At 44.6% G+C, this 17,759-nt stretch overlaps 1 protein-coding gene across 3 annotated transcripts in view; it reads left to right on the top strand.

Annotated features, from left to right (window-relative positions):
* Positions 1 to 17,759, top strand: part of CA10 (carbonic anhydrase 10 (inactive)) — a 305,607-nt gene that overhangs the window by 110,798 nt on the left and 177,050 nt on the right. The window lies entirely within an intron of this gene.

Raw genomic sequence — 17,759 nt, 5'->3', positions numbered from 1 at the left:
GGCGAAACCCGGAAGTATAAACTTCCAAGTTTGCCGCGTTCACAACACGAAAGTTACGTTACCCAAAGGTAACGTAACCCAAGGGTCCACTGTATAAGGGCTTGTGCCCCATTGTTCAGGGTTCTCTCCTCTCTCCTGCATGTGATGAGTGGGGACCCTGTTGCAACAGTTAATAAAGATCAGGCTTACTAGCCGCTTTGCTTCTCAATATACTCTGGTTGGCCTTTGTTATTTTCTCCTACCGATAGGGAACCCACTTAAGGACTCTATACGGGCTCTTGGATACCCCATAAGGGGAAAGGAGCAGTTTTTTCTTATAACGAACAAACAGCTCCTCTTCTCTGGGAACTCTGGGAATTGTTGCAGTTCAAGGGGAATAGGTGTCTCCTAACCACTCTCAGCACCCTTAACTAACTGCAGTTCCCAGGATTCTTTGGAGGAAGTCGCAACAGTTTGAAATTATATAATGCTGCTTTGAATGTATAGGACAGACGGAGCCTGTTTGCTTGGGGCCAGAGAAAGACCCAAGGAATCTGGCAGTGGCCAACATTAGGCTGTTGCAGGTCCAGAACTTGTTCATTGGTGAACAAGTTGATGTGCAAAGGGTTCCCTGAAGCTAGCAGACTGAGAAACCACAAAGTCAAGAGTGTGTTTTTTCTTGTAAGATGTTAACAGTGTAATCCTCGCTTTTGGCTCTTAATGTATGGCGCCATAAACCATATTTATTCAAAATAAAAATCCTATCGTATCTTTGTGTACCCTTTTCAGCTGCTGATCTACAGCCCCATTATTCAGAGAAGGCTGCTTAATTTCATCAGTGAAATCTTAATAACTTTAAGGCTGGAAAAAACTTGCACATTCCTACTTTTTATAACCATGCTCCGGCATTGAATATTGCCTCTAGAGGGGGACATTTCACACAGTACAGTACAGATATGAAAGACCTCCACCAGCCCTAGCTAAGGAAACCTTATATTGTAGGAGACATGATGCTAATTTTTACACTGTTTTCTTACAGCTTCTGTTTTAATTGTTGATGTAAGCTGTTCTTAGAAATGCAAATGCATTGCAGGGAGAGAATAGATTTGATTTGATTGAACCTCTGTTTTCTTACCTGTAAAAGGGGAACACTGACCTAAGTTACAGGATTGTTGTGTGAATAAAACAAGGTTTGTTCTGATTTCATCGTTTCATCTTATTTTTTCCTCTTTATTGTGTTGAGTTACTTGTACACCACTTTGAAACAACTGTAATTAATTGCAATTACGATTTATGGGGCTGTCCATTTTATCAACATATCTAAAATGCAATGAAACATCTAGACATTGCAGATACTAAGCCGACAGCCATCCTTACCACTTTGGTCGGCAAAAAAGTGATGCAGCAATGCATAGTAATGAAGGTTATAATTACTGCGGCTATTATTACTAAGCACAACACAATTATGCAGCTGCAGCTAAAATTGCTTCTAGAAAATTGGCAATTGTATTTTCTATAAAAATCGTGTTTGCCACACAGGGCTGCTTCCTCATTTTCTGGAAGGAAAAAAGAAAGAAAGAATGTGTGCGGGAAATAGCCATAGAGGGGAAGAATAATAGTAGCTAAAGCAGCAGCAGCAGGTAGCCTTGCAGTAAAGATATTGATGTGAAGCACAATAAATAGTGCAGACATACAGAGGATGCACAATGCAGAACCATCTCGTGCAACTATGTTGGGTTAGGTTGATTTGTGTCCCGTTCCCCCACCTTGTTTCCAGTGTAGTTCTTTATTTCCCACCTTATTCTCGATGTAGATCTTCATTCACCCCTTCTCCCTTGTTGGGGGAGAGCACCATTTTGCGGTTTGCTTCAGGTGCCAAAATGACTTTGGGCCAGCCCTGGGTATAGAGTAAAAATGGTAAAGGTAAAGGACCCCTGGACAGTTAAGTCCAGTCAAAGGTGACTATGAGGTTGCGGCACTCATCTCGCTTTCAGGCCAAGGGAGCTGGTGTTTGTCCACATTCAGCTTTCCAGGTCATGTGGGCAGCATGACTAAACCGCTTCTGGCGCAATGGGACACAGTGACGGAAACCAGAATGCACGGAAATGCCGATTACCTTCCTGCCGCAGTAGTACCTATTTATCTATTTGCACTGGTGTGCTTTCGGACTGCCAAGTCATTGGCAGGAGCTGGGACAGACCAATGGGAGTTCACCCCATCACGGGGATTCGAACTGCTGATCTTCTGATCAGCAAGCCCAAGAGGCTCAGTGGTTTAGGCCACACCGCCACCTGCTCCACTCTGGGTGTAGGATGTAAAATCAGTAAAACCAACCAACTGGAATAATCTCTAAAATAGGTACAGGTAACCTGCAACTTATGCTTGTTTAACTTATACAGTGGCAGCTTTGCCCAGGTGGGTGGGGGAATAAATAAATACAATGGTACCTTGAGTTACAAACGCTTCAGGTTACAAACTCCTCTAACCTGGAAGAGTTACCTCGAGTTGAGAACTTTGCCCCAGGATAAGAACGGAAATTGTGTGCCGGCGGCGCAACGGCAGCAAGAGGCCCCATTAGCGAAAGCACGCCTCAGGTTAAGAACAGTTTCAGGTTAAGAACGGACCTCCGGAATGAATTAAGTTCGTATCTAGAGGTACCACTGTAAATGGAAAACAGATGAAACACACTCTCCATTTATTTGTATCTACCACCCCCACCTCTTACCCAGCTTAGGAAAGACGGTATGACCTCTCCGGCAGCATCCCAGAGCCATCATGTTGCCTTCCCAAAACTGGGTCAGCAAGGCATCAGGCTGTGGGAAGGAGGGTGCCTCCCAAAGCCAGACAAGTGTTTACAGGATTTTGTAAGGGCTCTGGGATGTTGCCAACAGGGCCATCTTAAGCAGGTCGGGCACCCTGGCGCCGTGGTGCGCAGATCGCTCTGGCGCCCCCGCCCTGTTTCTTCCCGTGACTGGTGGTTTCCGCGCAGCTTTGCCGCGCAGCGCCCTCCTGCCGACCTGGCGCCCCGCGCCACCCAGCCTACCCCTAGAGCCGGCCCTGGTTGCCAAAGCCCTCACACTGCCTTCCCAAAGTTGGGGAGGCAGCCCTCCACTTTACAAAAACATGTGGAATACTATGTCCAATTCTGGGCACCACAATTTAAGAAGGATATTGACAAGCTGGAACATGTGCAGAGGAGGGCAACCAAGATGATCAAGGGTCTGGAGACCAAGCCTTATGAGGAACGCTTGAAGGAGCTGGGTATGTTTAGCCTGGAAAAGAGGAAACTGAGAGGAGATATGATAGCCATCTTCAAATATCTCAAGGGCTGTCACATGGAAGATGGAACAAGCTTGTTTTCTCCTGCTCTGGAGGGTAGGACTCAAAATAATGGCTTCAAGTTACAAGAAAGGAGATTCTGACTAAACATCAGGAATAACTTCCTGACAGTAAGAGCTGTTTGACATTGGAATGGTCCCCCTTGGGAGGTTGTGGACTCTCCTTCCTTGGAGGCTTTTCAGCAGAGGTTGGATGGCCATTTGTAATGGAGGCTTTAGTTGTGATTCCTGCATTTCAGGGGGTTGGACTAGATGACCCTTGGGGGTCCCTTCCAGCTCTACAATTCTATGATTCTATGTAAAATCAATGTGGTTCTTGGCTTTACATGTTCTTGTGTATACACATGGATCCCTGGAATCAAACCCTCTTATAAGAGGTGAGTTACCTGTATTCTAAGAGGTGGTAAAAGGGGGCTTAAAAGATGCAGAAATGTGTGACATAGTGAGAGATTGGTGGTTGTTGTTGTTGTTGTTGTTGTTGTTGTTGTGTGTGTTTTAATAAATCTAATTTTTGGACAAAGCTGGGAACAGAAATCTAAAACATGCCAGGCTGTTATATCAATGTTGCACTCTCTACACAAAGTCCCACGATTCAGCCTGTTTTAAAACACACCAAAAACAAGCAAATATACAAGCTAAAAATCAATACTGCCTTTTGTAACCTATTTCCTGTTGATCTTTTGTGATGGGAGATAACACTAGGCCATACTGCAGTAAGAGCATCACCACAAATATCGAGGGGCAAATCTATTAAGATAAAGTATGCTTTTGCTCTCTGCTGTTTTCCCAATAACCTACGAGCTCCTGATGAAATATTCCCATCTGTTGCCATGTCCATAAAATCTAGGGCAGGGGTTCCCAACAAAATTTTCTTGAGGACCCCTCATCGAGCCGCTATTGTAACAAGGACCCCCATTAATTCCTAATCCTAAATCTAATTCCTAATTCCTAACCTAATTTTTCCAGTAAGCTTAACACTGATCTTGGAAGGGTTAGGTTCAAGGGACGCCGACAATTTAGGTTCAATGGACACTGACAAGATCGGTTCGAGAGTCACTGACTTACTTGCTTGAACATCAAATGCATTATCTTCCTCTTCATCTGTAGGCCTTTGTCGTTTTAACGAACCACTTTTTAACCAATGGTCCATTTTTAACTACGCGAACTGTAGCTTCCGCGAAAAACAACGCTTTGTTTACAAACACTACTGTTTTGCAAAGAGGCAGCGCGTGCCAGGGAGGAGTGAGGGGAATAGAGAAGACAGGGTACCTGCGCAGTAGCGCACAAATGAAGCCGATGCACGCAAAGCATCTTGGGGAGGTGAGCGTTAGTAGAATGTGCGCGCTGCCTCTTTGCAAAACAGTAGTGTTTGTAAAGCGCCACCTAACGGCATACAGCAGAACTACTGCCTCTATCTAATTCTAGTTTTGCGCTAGACTCTGCTCATGCAGGAAGCTGCCAAAACAAAAAATCTGTTATCATACGAAATATATTTAATATTTTTTTTTATTCTAATAACATCTTGCGGACCCCTCTGGCATAGCTCGCGGACCACCTGTTGGGAACCACTGATCTAGGGTATTGACGGCAGCTTACTTGAGAGTAAACACCACTGACCTTACTCTCTTGGCTTCTGAGAAAACATCCATGCAGTTGAGTTACAGCATCTTAGAAGGTAGGGCCTTTTTTCATCTGTTCACAAACAAAGCATTAGCTGTGGAAGCCTTCCAGTGAGAAAAATGAAGGGGGCGAAGTCGCTGAAACCATAAGGTTGTAGGGAAATCCATATGCTTGACACAGTGGCCAACAACGTCCCAGGAAGCTTATTCTCCACTCAGTCGAGGATGTACAAAAATGGCCGGTTTTCACTTTGAAAAATTTAAAGTACAACTGAGGAGAAAATTAATTGCAGAGCCATCTGCTTCCTCACTCGTTCTCTGCCTTGCTTGATGCCAGCATGAGGGGCTGACTCAGAAATCTCCCCTTTGCCTGGAGTTATCTACACATCTGCATAGACTACACTTTCACACAACTTGAGAATTCGTAGCAGCCAACTTAAGAAATGGCAAGGTAAAAAGATACCTGCTCACATTCTCTATCAGTCTCTAGGTTGACTGAGGTGCCACTTAAAATTGAATATGCTCCTCCTGTATCACAAACTCATTCTTGTCATCCCATAATTTATGGGCCATAAACATCATCTGCCTCAGCAGCAGTGGCAGATTATTAATATTATTGAATTCATATCCTACCAAAGATGAGATAAATGGTTTTCCCTGTCCCCTTTTTCTTCACTACAACCCAGTGAGGTAGTAAAGGCTGAAAGGTCACTCAGTAAGCTTCAGGGCTAAGCAGGGATGTGAACTGGGATCTGGGATCTTACCAGTCCTAGATGGAATCTAGACACACATAAAAACCGCTCTGAAAATGCTTTCTTTAAAATAATAATAATAATAATAATAATTTATTTATACCCCGCCCACCTGGCTGAGTCTCCCCAGCCACTCTGGGCGGCTCCCAATTGAATATTAAAACAATACAGCATTAAATATTAAAAGCTTCCCTAAACAGGGCTGCCTTCGGATGTCTTTTAAAATTAGGATAGCTGCTTATTTCCTTATTTCCCTCGGCGCTGGATCTCAGTACATTCAATACATTGAATTTCGCATAGAGCTCACCAATGCCATCTAGTGTCACATAGTATGTTGCACTTAAAACACACTTAAAATGTTATATTTGCAGCTGTATAGCTGAGTGCTAGTCCAGTACTCTAACCACTAAACAACTACAGCTGTTTGTGTGCTGGGAACAATCCTGCTGTCATGAACTGATGTGTCAGAGATCAGGCTGGGCAGTACATGAAGTGAAGGAACTGGCAACCAAGGAGATCCATGAGCAGAAAATTTCTTTCCTCTTGCATATCACTGTCCCAGTACAGTGGTACCTCGGGTTACAGACGCTTCATGTTACAGACGCTTCAGGTTACAGACTCCGCTAACCCAGAAATAGTACCTCAGGTTAAGAACTTTGCTTCAGGATGAGAACAGAAATCGCACGGCAGCGGGAGGCCCCATTAGCTAGAGTGGTACCTCAGGTTAAGAACAGTTTCAGGTTAAGAACGGCCCTCCAGAACAAATTAAGTTCTTAACCCAAGGTACCACTGTATTTTAGGGTTGCCAAACTCAATAGAGGACAGGACTTTTGTGCGTTTAATTGCCCTGCTCTCTTTTGAGTCTAGAAACCTTAAAGAGAAACCAGCAGACCCTTTGTTTAATTTCCAAGCAAAGGGTCTGCTGGTTTCTCTTTAAGGTTTCCAGACTCAAAAGAGAGCAGGGCAATTAAAGGCACAGAAGTCCTGTCCACTATTGAGTCTGGCAACCCTACTGTATTTGGATACTTGAAATTAAATGGATAGCTGTAATTATCCAGCTTATAACTGAAGAATGTCTTGTCCTGAGGCTACCATCACCTGACTGATTTGCTTTGCTAATATTACTTTCTTACCTGCTTTCTTACCTGCTTTCTTCCCTAACACTTGCAAGTAAATAGAAAAGTAACAAATAACCCCCCAAAAAATCACTATGGAGAAGGAGGTGCAAATAGTCTCCATTTGGCTGCAATTAATAATTTTAGCGCAGGAACATGATGGAGGCTGATCTGCAGCTGTTGATGTGACAGCTATTACATTAACTATCACCTAGTTCAGAACTACAAAAGACAGAGATCGGAAAGGTTACCAGAAACAGATGGCATAGAAAAACAAGAAGGTAGGGCCCTAATCCAATGCATGCGTGACCTGTTTGGATGTTTTGGCAGCAGTTTGCTGAGAAGAGAAAAAACAGGGGGAGGCCACATACCCCTTACCCTCTGTCCTCCTCATCCTGAGCTGCTTTTGGGTCATATTCAAAGTAGCTAACTAGGACTACAAACACCACAGCACAGGCTGGGGGTTCACATATCCAAGTCCCCATCCAGCTAGAGATGTCTACGTGGGAATCTCCTGTGCACACCTTTCCTTGCTGAATCAGCATGTAAGAATTGTATATGGACTTCAGGCAAGTGGGTTGTCATACCATATTACTGTATATACATGGCTGAAACTGAGAAATGTAAAGTACTACACTTGGGCAAAAAAAATGAAAGGCATGAATACAGGATGGGAGACCCCTGGCTTGAGAGCAGTACATGTGAAAAGGATCTAGGAGTCTTGGTAGACCACAAACTTGACATGAGTCAACAGTGTGATGCAGCAGCTAAAAAAGCCAATGCAATTATGGGCTGCATCAATAGGAGTATAGCATCTAGATCAAGGGAAGTAATAGTACCACTGTATTCTGCTCTGGTCAGACCTCACCTGGAGTACTGTGTCCAGTTCTGGGCACCACAGTTCAAGAATGATACTGACAAGCTGGAACGTGTCCAGAAGAGGGCAACCAAAATGGTCAAAGGCCTGGAAATGATGCCTTATGAGGAACGGCTTAGGGAGCTGGGTATGTTTAGCCTGGAGAAGAGAAGGTTAAGGGGTGATATGATAGCCATGTTCAAATATATAAAAGGATGTCATATAGAGGAGGCTGCTCCAGAGAAGCGAACACGGGGCAATGGATTCAAACTACAAGAAAGAAGATTCCACCTAAACATTAGGAAGAACTTCCTGACAGTAAGAGCTGTTTGGCAGTGGAATTTGCTACCAAGGAGTGTGGTGGAGTCTCCTTCTTTGGAGGTCTTTAAGCAGAGGCTTGACAGGCATATGTCAGGAATGCTTTGATGGTGTTTCCTGCTCAGCAGGGGGTTGGACTGGATGGCCCTTGTGGTCTCTTCCAACTCTACGATTCTATGATTCTATGAAACATCCTAACCTCAGTATGGTATGTGAGAGGTAAGTGACTGATGTGTGGGTGGCTATAAAAGCATTTTCAAAGCTGTCTAAATGGAATCCCCTCAGGTGCAAAGGTGCTATCAGATGCTGGCGACTAAGAAGAGAGTATGACGATAGACTACTGGAAAATGGCTAGGGGAATCTCACCAGGGATGCTAGACCAGATAGACCTTTGTTTATCTTTTATGTCTGCAGCTGTTTAAAAACCAAAGGCCGTGTAACAAAAGACAAGATCCTTCCTTACCCATTCGGGATTTTAGCAGAGAATATGAGTAGATTTCTCCTTCAAACATTATTTTCCTTTCATTTGTATTTATTGCATTTTTTTCCTGTTGTTGCAGCAGTTGGTCAGTATTCGTGGTTGTTTCTTTTTAAAATAAATGTTTTCTGTCAAATGTCTCGACTGGGTTTCAGTGTTCCAGTACAGCTATGAGGCTATCTTGTACTTTTCCATTGTATTCCTTCATTAATAATATACCCTTTTGTGTATTCTAGTCTACATATCACTACATCTTTTCAGGTTGCCCACAAGCAACCTGAATTTCCAAATATAATAAATACTATTTCAGGAATCAAAACACTGTATATAGTACAGGTGAAAGGTGTAAATGCATCTCTTTGGAGGTATTTTAGAAGCCCCTGAAAGTTCACGGCCCTTGGCATCTCTCAACCTGTTCCGTGTCTAGTGGTTGGGTAGAAGTGGATGGAGTCATCAGGCTGAATGGCTGGGTCAACTTTTGAGGGCTCTAGCATCCATCTCACCAGCTACTCATTGCTCAGCATGTGGGAACACTGGTGTTTGATGGCAAGGTTTGTTTTGGGTAGGATGTCTATGCATGGTGTAGAGACAGGAGATGAAGAGATGTTGTTTTCTTTGTGTCTCATAATGCTGGTACCTGGGGCCATCCACTGAAGCTGAATAATGGAAGATTCTGGACAGGCAAAATAAGTTACGACTTCACACAGCACATAATTGAATTATGGAATCTACACACACAAGATGTAGTGGTGGCCACTAACTTGGCTCTAAAGAAGCATTAGATAAATTCATAACTTATGGAAGAAGATAAGTCTATCACTGGTGCTACTTAAGATGGGTATGTTCTATTTCCACTCCCGGAGGAATTCTGCCTATATATATCTGTCAGGGGGTTATTACGGCTACTCCCGAGTAAAGACGCTCCAGTCTGTGCTGTCTTTAAGAGTTTTATTGTGCATACTATTTACAGTGCAGAGATAGCAGAGAACATGACCGCCTAGTCTGATTCAGAACCCGGCAATGGCCTCTGTCTGCTTTTCAGCCAGCATAAAAGCCTGGGCACCCCAAAACGCCGCCCCTTCGCCCTACGTATGAGTGTGCGCCTCAATTCGGGCGCCGGAAGGAGAGGTTTCCCCTCTTGCTGGCTGGGGCTGTGCCTGGGCTCCGACGTCTCGCTGAGCCCCTTATCCGCTGACCCTCAACCAGAGCGGTGCCAAGGCTCTGACGCGTCTCTGAGCCCTTCCTGCACGCTCTGTTCCCCATAGCGTTGCCAGGGCTCCGACGCCTCACTGAGCCCTCTCTCCATTCTGCATCCATTCCTCATTCCCTCCTTCTGACTCGCTTCTCGTGGGCAAAGTGCTGGTCAGGATGATGGGGGGGGGAGGCTCCCTGTAGGGAGTCCCCCTGACAATATCCATTGCTGGGAATCACAAATGAGGAGAGTGCTCTTCTGCTCAGGTCCCGTTTACAGATTTCCCATTGGCAACTGATTGGCCATTATGAGAACAGGATGCTTGAATAGATGGGCATCTGTTCTTATCCAACAAGGCACTTACACTATCTTTTACTACTCCCCTTCTCCCCTCCTTCCCTCATGTGTGTGTGTGTGTGGCCATGCTAATGCATAGTATGACCCCATGCTAATGCATAGTGTGGGTGTGGCCAATGGAGTGAGCCATATCTATCTATTATTCTTGGTAGGGTGATGAGTTGGGTGGGGAAATACTTGCACAATTGGCCTTGCCTCTAAGATTTATGGATTCACAGACTCCACAGCAGTATGTGATTCACCTAGTTGAAGGGCAGGTGCTATGTGGGAGAGAGACATACTCTAGCATAGAAAGGTAGCCTGTGAACAGCATAGGCAGCGCCTGAGCAAAACTGCTTTTGAAGAACTAGATCAGTTTATTGGGACAGGGGCCGCTTGTGTCATATGGTCACAAATGGAATGGGTGCTGGGTGCAGCATACCCTTTGGCCATCTGCAATAATCCTAGTGCTTTTTTTCTGGGGGGACGCAGGGGTACGCATACCCCTAAACATTTTGTGAATCTAAGTTTGGCCTCATTGAGGGGCAGTATTTCAATATGAGTAGGAAAATGAGAGTACCCCTAAACATTTTAAAGGGGAAAAAAGCACTGTATAATCCAGTCCTAGGATCCCATGGCTTTCAAACTGTCATGGTGGCCTGTACTCTGCCATGAAATGCATGGTAGTTCAAAATGCCCCATATTTTTCCCAGGCTAAAGGGATTATGTAAATTAGTTCTAAAAAATCAGTCCAAGTTCTAAAGTTGGAGGTAAGAGTTGATAAGATCTCTACTTCAGTTCATTCATTGAGTTCATTATTTTCATAATTTAAGCTTGAAATGAAGCCCAGTCGTAAAATAAAAGCCAATCAGGTTGTATTTACCCAGCAATTATTCTTGGCTTATATAATTACCGGCGCCAAAGATAAAATCTCAAGCTAGTTTATTGAAATTGGGAATTGAAACCAGAGAGAGAGAAAAGAGCTCCGTGTACATCATTAAAAGCAGTCCATTCATTACTTCCACCTACTCTGCTTGAAGGAAACCATGATGCTAATGCCTCCAGATGACCTTCTCGACTTTTACATAAAAGCTAAACGTAATGCCGCAAATGCTTGAGAGGCATAAATCTTGGACACCAAAAGACATGACAGAATGGCATTCAGCTGTGCAGCTGGCCACAGGCAAGAAACACTCCTGATCTGGATATGAGGCAGCATCACAGAAATTCAAAAATGAGAAGTTTGATACACTGCTGCTAGACTGGCAAAATGGCCGTTGTATCCAATGCCTTCTCAGCTCAGAAGGGAAGGGGAAAGAGTGATCAGGAAAACTCAAACTGAAGGGGAAATAAAATAAAAAAATTCATTCAGTAGCACCTTAAAGACCAACTAAGTTTTTATTTTGGTATGAGCTTTCGTGTGCATGCACACTTCTTCAGATACACTTGAAACAGAAGTGTCAGACCCTTATATATATACAGAGGGTGGTGGGGGTGGGTGGGAATGGGTGATGGGCTGATGGGAGTGGTAAACCTGTAGATGGCTGTTAACGACTGTTGACAATTAGTCCTGGGGGGGGGGGAGGAAGCAAGGGCTGAGGCGCTAAAGAAAGCTTGATCATGCATAATGAGATAAGAATCCGATGTCTTTATTCATCCCAGGTGGCTCCATGGTTTTAAGCTTGGTAATGAGTTCCAATTCAGCAATTTCTCTTTCCAGGACTAATAATTGCTACTGAAGGAATTTTGTTTTATTTTGCTTCGACTCAGACCAACACGGCTACCTACCTGTAACTAGAACTATGAAGGGGAAATGGCATGCATGTGCCCAGCATCCATGGAAGCACCACAATAACCCACCAGTCAGGACTGTGCAGCCAACCAGGATTATACGTCACCCGCACATTGAGGAAGCCAATGAATTCATGATGATGGGAACAGACCTCTATTGCATCCCTCTGCATCACAATACCAAAACAGTACTCCAGCGCTGCCAGTCCGGGGAGGATGTGGCAGGTAACAGGTGGAAGGAAACAGCCGGGTGCCACCAAGTCTGTCCACACTGGCCAAGGCCCTGACTCCACCTGTCAATTCTGCTTGTACCCCTCTCACTATATATAAGGGTCTGGTGACTTCTGTTTCAGTGTATCTGAAGAAGCGTGCATGCAGACGAAAGCTCATACCAATGACAAACTTAGTTGGTCTCTAAGGTGCTACTGGAAGGGAGGAAAATATTTAGCTTATCTCAAGTTCCACTTGCATAGCTGGGCTTTTGTCAAATACTATCGCCCAGTCTTTCCCCAACATGGGTCACCAGCTGTTTTTGGACTACAACCCCAATCACCCCTAGCTAGTAAGACCCATGGTCAGGGATGATGGAAATGGTAGTTCAAAAACAGCTGGAGACCCATGTTTGGGAAACACTGATAGCCCCTCAACTGGCATAGCTTGAGTATAGGGTAGCATGCTAAAGTTTCTTTTCAGCAAACTGAATATTGTGTTGCGTTAATAGTTGAGACCCATGGGTTGAGACCCAGCAAATAGTTACTAGTTTCCTTTGCATCATTGTGTCTTCCCATGAATCATAAAATCAAATCAAGCCCATACAGACTTAAATCCCTGTCATAAGGCGGGGTTATCGGGATCTTAACCTTTTCTTCAAAATCTCCAAGAAAATATTCAGCAGCTTCCCCTGGCAATTCCATTGTTGAACAGCTCTCATATTTAAGGAGTCCCCCTCCCCTCTAAGTACTTAAATCTACATCTGCCATCCTGCAATATTGCTTCTTCTGCTATTATCAGTAGACACAGCGAAAAACTGTCGTCTTCTTTTTAAAAAAATAATAATGGATAAATACCATAATAACATCGTGCGGAATGAAGGAGAATGTATTGCAGATCTCATCTGACCACCAGAGAGATTTTGAAGTGAGATAGAGAGGTTTGTTTACTCATGATGAAACTCTTCATAAAGGCTTCTTTTAAGAGGAGGAGGAGGAGGAGGAGGAGGAGGAGGAGGAGGAGGAGGAGGAGGAGGAGGAGAGGAGGAGGAGGATACATTTTCTACTAGCCCAGTCTCTTTTAGTTCTATATTCCTTATCAATATTATTTATATCCCCCTCCCCCCATGGGAACCAACTCCAGGAGGCCATAGGTGCTTGGGCACCAAGAATAATAAAATTGTGGGAGCCAGGTACCCACAAAGTCATTGAAGAAAGCTTCATCCTCCGTAGCCAGCCAGCCAGCCATTCTTTTCAGGGCTTGAGGCTTGGATGCGGAGACAGTCTCTCTGCCTCCAAGTGCAGCCTTATTAGCTACTAAGGGTCCTTAAGTTGCGCCCAGGCAGGACAGAGATAGCCAATAATGACACCGGGGGGGGTGAATCCAGAGAAAGAATTTTAATCCTTAAATTTAAGGGACTCTCGGTGGTCAAGCGTCACGACAAGAGTAAAGAAACACAAATTGCAAAGCTTCTTATACACTTCTTTGGGCTCCTTTCCCCCTCCTCTGTAAATAAGTGCACACGCAAGGGGGTCACATGTTACAAATACATATAAGGATATTTCCGTATCCTGTCCCTCTCATAAACACAAGGGGGGTAACAAGTACATATAAGGATCTTCCTGTGTCCGGTTGTTCTCATAAACACAAGCTGACTCAGCAATGCTATCCTGGTACCTGCCTCAAGCAGCCTTGAGTGTGCCTGATATTTGCGTCATCTCCTGGCGTAGACCTTGAGCATCTCCTGATGCTCCTTGTGCTTTCTGGAAAGGCCATCATGTCTAGCTGTTGAATGTTTTCATTACACTTTGACACAGAGGCATAGAGGCAAAGAGAAAAGCATTTCAGGGGGGAAAGCATCCCAGGAATATGGGGCTAAGCCACACAGTCAGAATTATGCAATGCAGGCAATGCAAACTTATAGGATCCGATTTAGCTCAATAATACAATTAGCAAATCTCTCTCTACACAAGTGCGAGCCCCTCCCCACAGAAAAGGGTGCCTCTCTGGCACTGGATAGGAGGAGAAAGAGGAGTCGCCACCGCCAGCCACCACAAAACAGACGTGCGACATCACAAGCACACACCTGCACCTAGTGTGTGTGTGTGTGTGTGTGTGTGTGTGTGTGAGACTACATGCAGGTGTGCGTGTGACGTTGCACGTCTGCGTTGCGGCGGTGGGCACCCACAATCCTGAGGATGAGATGGCACCCCGATTCCCACCCACCCAATATCATACCTGCAGTCTATTGCGATAGCTAATAATAAGCAAACAAATATATTAAACCATCTCTTTAAACAAAGAGATTGAATGCATTTGCCCATGTATCTTTCTGTGGGCTATTCTGAAGCAAGACCGGGCCAATATTTCGCTGGATGCTCAATTTTACCAATCGTTTCTTTTTGTTAAAAGAAAACATGCTGAAGATGGGCCAGTAGAAATTTCTCGAGGGTTTCAGGGTGGTGAGATTGGGCTTACCTTACCTGCAGGTGAGGTGGTTGGGTCAGGTCGCCTGCCCCTCTCATTTTGTTTTTGAACATTTTAAAAGAAGGCTCGCCAGCCGTGAACAGCAGCCAGCCGGTTTTGTGGTCTCCCTGTAGCATTCAGATTTCCTTCCGGCTGCATGGCTGTTCCTGTGCCAGTTCTGTTCTAGCCAGCAACTGTGGGCAACTGATCAGGGCCCAGATATGCCAGGCAGCAAGCCAGAGGGGAAGATGAATGACAGGGATGGGAAGCGGTGCCAACTCTACATTTTGAGGGGGCTCTGAGTCATAATTGTCTCAGTAAGCTCTTCCCTGCATAAATGGACACATCTATTTCTGAACACTGGTCACCAGTGTACTCCCTCTCTTCCTTTGTCCATTTACTGTATTTATTTTCCCCGATTTGAACTATTAAATGGTGGTTTTCTTGAGTCAAAATGAGAGTACCCCTAAACATTGTTTAAGGAAAAAAGCACTGCATATATATATGAGCTGAGGTGTGTGACTTGATTATTCTGTGCCAATCCCACTATCCCAGCATTCTTGAAAGGTTTTATTTTCCTTCTTCACCTCTTTGTTGTGTTAATAGTGATCAGAACTAAATATCTTCTGTTTGGGGGGTAGGACTGTACAAAATGTCAAATTTCCTGTTCTTTAATCTTACCACCATACGCATTTTTCCAGTGTTTGTAGAGAGATGGAAACAGTGAAGGCCTTTCAAATGTGAATGTTTCACTCACCTCTTTGATGTTACACATCCCATTTCCCAGCTATTCACGCTAATGTGTTTTGCATTGGTGCTATATAGTGGGAAAGGTCCTGTCTCTGTCACCTGCGTGTTGAAAGCCTTGGGTGGAATTTGCTGACTGAAATGCAGCTAAAGTCTAGTTGTGGCTTCAGCTGCAAGCCTCTGAACAGCTACTTGGGAGGAAAACCCAACGAAATCAGTAAGAGTTATTTATGAGTAAACAAGAACTTCACAGCCCATTGGAGCTGATGAAACACGTTCATTGCATCTAACGCAAGTCACATTGCTTTTAATTGGACTGCCTAGATCATACTTAGCATCCATAATGCATCCCAACCACTCCAAGTCTACAGAGGGCCTCTTTCTAGACTGAATATGCTTGTTAGTGCATGTGAAGTATTGAGTGGGCCCTGGGATTGCAGCCATGTAGAATAAGTAATATCTAGCCTAATGGTATACAGCTGGTATTTTGTGCGGGAGATTCACATTCATGTGGAAGAAAACTTGTCTGTATCTTGGCGCTGTGGTCTAAACCAGTGGTCCTCAACCTTGGGCCTCCAGATGTTTTTGGCCTACAACTCCCATGATCCCTAGCTAGCAGGACCAGTGGTCAGGGATGATGGGAACTGTAGTCTCAAAACATCTGGAGGCCCAAGGTTGAGGACCACTGGTCTAAACCACTGAGCCTCTTGGGCTTGCCAATCAGAAGGTTGGCGGTTCGAATCCCCGTGCTGGGGTGAGCTCCCGTTGCTCTGTCCCAGCTCCTGCCAACCTAGCAGTTCGAAAGCACGCCAATGCAAGTAGATTAGTAGGTACCACTGCGGCAGGAAGATAAACAGCGTTTCCGTGTGCTATGCCTTATGTCACGGTGTCCCATTGCACCAGAAGCAGTTTAGTCATGCTGGCGCATGACCTGGAAAGTTGTCTGTGGACAAACGCCGGCTCCCTTGACCTGAAAGCGAGATGAGCGTCGCACCCCATAATCACCTTTGACTGGACTTAACTTTTACCTTCACAGTGGTACCTTGGTTCTCAAACTTAATCCGTTCCGGAAGTCTGTTCCAAAACCAAAGCACACTTTCTCATAGAAAGTGATGCATAATGGATCCATTAATCCATTTCAGACTTTTAAAAACAACCCCCAGAACCGCAATTTAACATGAATTTTACTGTCCAACAAGACCATTGATCCATAAAATGAAAGCAATAAGCAATGTACTGCAGTCACACAATCAAGCAAGCAGTAGCTGAACTGGGTTCCACACAGTCACAAAAACAAAACAAAAAGAGCTGTAAAAACAAAAACACAAAATAAATAGCAAAAACAGACCTCAGCATAACACTCAAAATGGAAGTGTAGCACTCAAATTGGAAGCATACCACTCAAAACGGAGCACGTTCGGCTTCTGAAAAAAGTTCGCAAACTAGAACACTTACTTCCGGGTTTGCAGTGTTTGGGTTCCAAGTTGTTTGAGTACCAAGGCATTTGAGAATTAAGGTACCATCATAGCTGCCAAGTACCCCGTTTTCCCTGGGAAACCCCCATTTTTTCTTACCTTTTACCGATGGCCCCCCTGTATCACTTCGTCTCCCGTTATTCTCCTGCCGGCGACCATATTTTTTTCTGATTTGCCCATCTATGGGCACCGAAAATGGCCGGCGCCGGCTTCAAACGTCACGTCTACACATGTCCGGAAGTGCATAGACGCAACTTCCGGTGTCACGCGGCTGCCGGTCCCGGATTCTGCAGTCCGGGACTTGGCAGGTATGGGTACCATTCTAGTAATGTATGAACTGCTATCCAGTCACATTATTTGCTGGGCTACCATTTCCTGTGTTGAACATTAGCATGATAAACTAAATAAGCAATCTTCCTGTTTCGTGCCCACTCTACTTCCTGTTCAGGGAGGAAGGAGAAGGGGCATAGCTGCCAAGTTTTCCCTTTTCTCGCAAGGAAGCCTATTCAGCATAAGGGAAAATCCCTTAAAAAAAAAAGGGATAACTTGGCAGCTATGAGAAGGGGGGAGGGGAATCCAACCAGTAATGGGTAGTGTGGGTGGGGCTATGATGCTCTCCTGACTTCCCAGCACCATATGTCACTGCCAGGAATGGGAGGGGCAAAGCTCAGATTGGCTCTGCCACCACACCTGCCAAACTCCCCAAATATTGCAGGGCCGTTTTCCAACCAAGCAATGTGTACCAAAATAAATGCATATGCTGGCCTAAAGTGTGAGGGGGAAAAGGTGCATGTTACTGAGAACCCATTATATTAGGGGAAACCACAATGCAAAAATGCCTATATTAGAAAAACTTCACACTAAAATGCATTTTCTATGCAGACTTCTTTAAAAAAAAAAAAAGTTGCAAACTGATGTGGAAATGTGGAGAACTGAACTTGAGGTTGGAAAAAATAGAAACTGTCACAGATTTCTCTGTCCCCAGCCACCAATCAACCTCCTGTTTTGCTTACCTGCTTAGGATTGGAAAAGTTCAAGTGTGTGAATATAAATAAAGCACCTGGTACAGCAACCCATTTCTTTGTCT

This window comes from Zootoca vivipara, chromosome 2, assembly GCF_965207765.1.
Source record: "Zootoca vivipara chromosome 2, rZooViv2.hap1.1, whole genome shotgun sequence".
Lineage (NCBI taxonomy): Eukaryota > Metazoa > Chordata > Lepidosauria > Squamata > Lacertidae > Zootoca > Zootoca vivipara.
This window is presented reverse-complemented; position numbering and strand designations above follow the sequence as displayed.